This window comes from Nicotiana sylvestris, chromosome 3 (assembly GCF_000393655.2).
Source record: "Nicotiana sylvestris chromosome 3, ASM39365v2, whole genome shotgun sequence".
Taxonomy (NCBI): domain Eukaryota; kingdom Viridiplantae; phylum Streptophyta; class Magnoliopsida; order Solanales; family Solanaceae; genus Nicotiana; species Nicotiana sylvestris.
The window spans coordinates 165,416,410-165,422,602 of record NC_091059.1 but is presented as its reverse complement, the minus strand read 5'-3'; the positions used below and the strand labels follow the sequence as shown (position 1 = coordinate 165,422,602).

Below are 6,193 nucleotides of genomic sequence, written 5' to 3'. Positions count from 1 at the left end.
AATCTAGTCCAAATAAATTAGACGTTCTTTGACGTTTACTACGTCTTGGATCCTCCTGGTTAAGTATACTTTCTTTTGTTTCTTCCCGAGGTCATTTAGATCCTTCACCAATCGACTCATATTCCTTTTTATATGGATATATATTTTCAAAGAACTCAGCATTATCTGATTCTATAACCATATTATTATGAATGTTGGGATTTTCTGATTTATGAACCAGAAATCTATATGCTTTACTATTAGTCGCATTTCCTATGAAAACACAATCAACGGTTTTCGGTCCTATTTTTACCCTTTTGGGTTTAGGAACTTGCACTTTTGCCAAACACCCCTACACTTTAAAATAATTCAAGTTAGGCTTCCTTCCTTTCCATTTTTCATAAGGAATGGATTGTGTTTTGCTATGGGGTACTCGATTTAGTATTCGGCTAGCCGTAAGAACGGCTTCACCCCACAAGTTCTGTGGCAAACCAGAACTTATCAATAATGCATTCATCATCTCCTTTAATTAATGATTTTTTCTTTCTGCAATCTCATTGGATTGGGGCGTGTAAGGGGCCATTGTTTGATGAATAATTCCATATTCTAAACATATTTGTTCAAAAGGAGATTCATATTCACCACCCCTATCACTTCTTATTATTTTGATTTTCTTGTTAAGTTGCGTTTCAACTTTATTTTTATATTGCTTGAATGCGTCTATTGCTTCATCTTTACTATTAAGTAAGTAAACATAGCAATATCGAGTACTATCGTCAATAAAAGTTATGAAATATTTCTTTCCACCGCGAGATGGTATTGACTTCATGTCACAAATATCTGTGTGAATTAAGTCTAAAGGATTTGAATTCCTTTCAACTGGCTTATAAGGATGCTTACATACTTAGATTCCACACATACTTGACATTTTAATTTGTCACATTCAAACTTAGGCAATACTTCCAAATTAATCATTTTCCGCAAGGTTTTATAATTAATATGACCCAAACGTATATGCCATAATTCATTTGACTCAAGTAAGTAAGACGAAGCTGAAATTTTATTATTATTTTCAACAACCATTGCATTCAGCTTGAAAAGGGCTTCAATGAGGTAACCTTTTCCTACAAACATTTCATTCTTACTTATTACAACCTTATCGGAAACAAAAATACATTTAAAACCATTCTTAACAAGAAGTCCAGTAGAGACTAAATTCTTCCTAATCTCGGGAACATGAAGGACGTTGTTCAAAGTCACCACTTTACTGGAAGTAATTTTGAGAAATATCTTCCCACATCCTTCAATTTTGGCCTTTGAAGCATTTCCCATAGAAATCTTCTCATCAGGTTCAACAGGAGCATAAGTAGCAAAAGCTTCTTTAACAGCACAAACATGGCGAGTGGCTCCAGAATCAATCCACCACTCTTTAGGATTGCCCACCAAGTTGCATTCGGAAAGCATGACACATAAGTCATCAACATCATCATGCTTTTCAACCATGTTTGCTTGACCCTTCTTCTTGTCGTTTTTCGGAGCATGACACTCCGTAGATTTGTGTCCGATTTTTCCACAATTGTAGTAGTTTCTACTGAACCGCTTCTTGTTTGGATTGTATTTCGGTTTAGAAGCCTTCTTCCTTTTTTTGTTCTCTTCAACAATATTTGCTCCCATCATTGTTGAGTTTCCATGGCCTCTCTTTTCAGCAGCTTTGTTGTCCTCTTTGATTCTCAACCGAACAATGATATCTTCAAGGGACATCTCCTTGCGTTTATGTTTCAAGTAGTTTTTGAAGTCCTTCCACAAATGAGGCAACTTCTCAACCATTGCTGCTACTTGGAATGCTTCATTGATGACAAGACCTTCAATGAAATTTCTGTTAGTAAAAATACTAAGATTACTACTTTCAACATCAATATTAATTTGATTTATACCTTCAGCAAGGAGATCGTGAATAATCACTTGCAATTCCTGGACTTGGGTAATAACAGACTTGCTATCTACCATTTTGTAGTCCAAAAACTTTGCAGCAACAAACTTTTTCAACCCGGCATCTTCGGTTTTGTATTTCTTTTCAAACGCAATCCACAGTTCTTTTGATGTTTCCACGCCACTGTAGACGTTATACAAAGCATCCTCCAGCCCGCTTAGAATATAATTATTGCACAAAAAATCTGAATACTTCCACACCTCAATCACGAGAAAGCGTTCAGTTTCTGGAGTTTCATCGGACAGCACAGGAACATCTTCCTTGATGAACTTCTGGAGACTTAGAGTAATTAAATAGAAGAACATCTTTTGCTGCCAGCGCTTGAAATCAATCCCAGAAAATTTTTCGGGTTTCTCCGCCGGTGCCAATGCTGTCGGTGTTGTTCGGCTCGTTGAGGCATTGGCAGTCACCATCGGAACAACTTGGTTTCCGTTATCATTAGTCATTTCTGTAAAAGAATGGCACAAACGTTAAAATCACGTAGATTTTAATCTCTAATAGAGTACAAAACCACAAAGGTTTTACTCTCCAGAAACAATGAGTACAAATACAAAAAATAGTTAAATTCCTTAAGCTTGTTAGTAAACTATATTTGTAAAATAATTCTGGAAAAATAAATGAACATAAACAGAAATAAACATAAACATAAGAGAACAATGAAATAACAGAAAATCAATTCGAACCCACTGAATTCACAGTGTTTCCTTAAGGAATTTAATCCCCCTAGTACCCAAGGTTATGGGTTATTTCCTCCCATGATAGAATGAGTTACACACTGGTGTAGTGGTACTTCAAACCCCAGTGTTTCAGCGAACACAAAATTCAGTAGCAAATCACACTTACTATTGCATTGTCTGATGCTAAAAGTATGCAGAAGGAGGAGAAACTCAGAAAATCGTAGTCAAATTCTGAACAAAATAGTGTTGTATTTATAGCCAAAGTTGGGCTGAAATCTAAAGATGTGCAACTCTTCAGAATGGTTGTTTCTGCAAAACGGCCACAGCATAAATGTCATTACATAAATGGCTATTTACTCAACAATAAAGAGGGAAAATTGAAGAGGATAATTAATTTTCTGTTACCAAAACAGAAAAACGGATTGGATTTAATATTAATATTTAATATTAATATTCTGATATTAAAATAAATATTTAATAACATTTCTGTTAATATTTTACTATTAACAAATAAATTTGGTCCAAAAAGTTAATCAATCAATCATTTGACCAAATTCGAAGCCGAAGCTGAGCCAAGCAAGCAACGACAACAATAACGGTACGAGGCTTGCCTTCTTCTCAACTCTTTAAGAGTTAGAAGAAGAGCAATTGCTTATATACCCATAAAAAACCTCTTCCTCTTCCAATATGGGACAATGTCCATTTACCAAGGGGGAAAACTTAAAATTTCACTCAAAAATTTCATTTCCCTCCATTCTCATTCACCCTCTTTTAAGTATTTAATATATTAATTAAATACATAAAAAAAAAAAAAACAACAACATTAACTCCACATACCAAATACAGCTCAAAATGAAGACCAATCAACTTTTCCTCCCCTTCCTCATCTTTACCATCTCTTTTAACTCTTTCCTCTCCTCAGCTGCCGAAGCTCCTCCAGCAGTAGTCGACATTGCTGGAAAGAAACTCCGGACAGGCGTCGATTACTACATCTTGCCGGTGGTCCGTGGTCGAGGTGGTGGACTGACCCTAGATAGTACTGGCAATGAATCTTGTCCACTTGATGTTGTTGTCCAAGAACATCATGAGATCAAAAATGGCCTTCCTTTGACCTTTACACCCGTTAATCCAAGAAAAAGGCGTGATTCGCGAATCAACTGATTTAAACATCAAGTTCTCTGCAACCTCAATCTGTGTTCAGACAACCCTGTGGAAGCTAGATGACTTTGATGAAACGACAGGGAAATACTTTATTACAATTGGTGGATATGAAGAAAACCCTGGTAGGGAAACTATAAGCAACTGGTTCAAGATTGAGAAATTTGAACGTGATTATAAGCTTGTCTATTGTCCTACGGTATGCAATTTCTGCAAGGTCATTTGCAAAGATGTTGGCATCTTCATTCAGGATGGGATTAGACGTTTGGCTTTAAGTGATGTCCCATTTAAGGTTATGTTTAAGAAGGCTTAAGGATTGAAGAAAAAAATATGAAAAAACTAACAAACGACTCGCTTAATAATTTGTATTTATCGAATATTTCTGATTTGCTGAAATGAACTACTAGTATAATCAGAGAAGCATGAGCTTCCAAACTCAAGAAAACCACATATGTATTTCATCTAATAAGAGAAGCATGAGCTTCAAAAGTATTTATAAAAAAAAAAAAAAAACAAATGTGTATTTTATGTCGTGTACCGTCGATTAATGTTGTTTCTTGGCTTATAGTCTCGATTCGTGAGGCCTTAGACATTATTGATATTCGTTCTATTTGAATTTCTTATGCTGAATGTAGTAAGTAATAACAGAAGCTTTTAATACTACCTACACACGGTATCGTGAATGTCGTCTATTATTTCCCATGCAAAGAGGGTATGCTTTATTTTTCTTTCTGCGGATTTGTTTGGATGAAAGCTTAGCTAAAGAAATAAAAATCCATGCAGACCTAGCAAAAATTTAGCACAATGTAAGAGATATCTCTATAAGCTATGCATATTAGTTGGGACTATATTTTAGTTAGTAGCTAAGCTAAGAGATTTCTCTATAAGCTATATATATTAGTTGGGACTATATTTTAGTTAGTAGCTAAGCTAAGAGTGTATTGGGAAAAATTGTAAGGTGACGTGTCGAAACACGTAGACTGGTCAAATAATCAAAGAATTACAACTAGCCAAGAAGCACGAGTTGCAATAGATACGAGCAAATGGCAGAGGAAGAGGCACAGGCAGGAATACAAATAACCCAGCACCCGTACTTATCTAAGTCATTTATGTCCGAGAATCAAAAGGAATGAATCTGACAATAGAAAAGAGTGCAGATACAGCATTTAATGGGCATTAAATGTGTAATACGTTAGAGAATTTGTATTGAATGTAATGATTATGTAACGTAACATTCAATGTCTTTAATTACTCATAATAGCCTCATTATGATTTGGGTAAAACGTATATCTCCAAGATATCTATAAAAGGGAGATATCTAATCAATTGTAAGGACACGAAAGACTATTGGTATAAACTTTGGTTTACTTGTTTTTCTCTTGATTACTCTCTTGCTACCTAAATTACTTCCTTTTATACATTCTTTTGATTATCAGTAACTCGTGTTCTTCTAAATTCTAGTTTTGACTAAAATTTCATTTTTTTTGTTAAACAAATTGGTTCCGTTACCGGGAATCTGATAATCTATTTTCTTTTCGCTTAACTTTCCTTGTTGCATCAACTATGTCGAACAACAATGACAACATTCAAGGAAACCAAGAAAACCAAATAAACCAACAACTTTAGAGAGACCCTCAGGATAATAACGCACTGATTATTTCTCCACAAGGCTCTCCTCAGCGATCTCGTGAAGGCACTCCTGACGGATCTCATACAGATGGACAGGCTCAATTCAAAAATATTGAAGCTATGGATGAGGCTTTGCAAAAACTTATTACCGCACAGGTCAATAAAGTTGTTCAGGCCTTGGTTAGCCAGTTACCTGCTGCACCACCCACACCTACTCCAAATAACAACACTTTGGAGAACCCTCATTCCGGGCTTGTTAATTCAGGCAACGGTGGAACCCCCAGTGAATCGCAAGATGGAAAACCAATTAATTTAGTTAATTCAGATTTACAAAATTTAGTACTAACATTGCAAAAATAGCTCAAGGAACAAAGTGAGCACATAGAGCAGATACCTGGGGTACCGCCCATAATCAAAGGGGTAGATATGGATAGATATTCGCAACAACCCTGGAAGCCAAGTTCTACTCCACTCCCAATTCCAAAAAAGTTCAAAATGCCTGATATTCCAAAATATGATGGAATAACAGACCCACGAGATCATGTAACTACATTCGCAACAGGTGTAAAAGGCAACGATTTGACTAAGCAGGAGATTGAATCAGTATTAGTCAAAAAATTTGGTGAAACGCTCGCCAAAGGAGCACTAACATGGTATTCTCTTTTACCCGAAAATTCTATAAATTCTTTTGCTGAGCTTGCAGATTCTTTCATCAAAGCACACTCGGGAGCTCAAAAAGTAGAGAAAATAATGGAGGATA

General features: G+C 35.7%; 1 pseudogene; it reads left to right on the top strand.

Annotated features, from left to right (window-relative positions):
- Positions 1 to 3,481: 3,481 nt before the first annotated feature.
- On the top strand, positions 3,482 to 4,117 carry LOC104244114 (kunitz trypsin inhibitor 5-like; annotated as a pseudogene).
- The last annotated feature ends 2,076 nt before the right edge of the window (positions 4,118 to 6,193 follow it).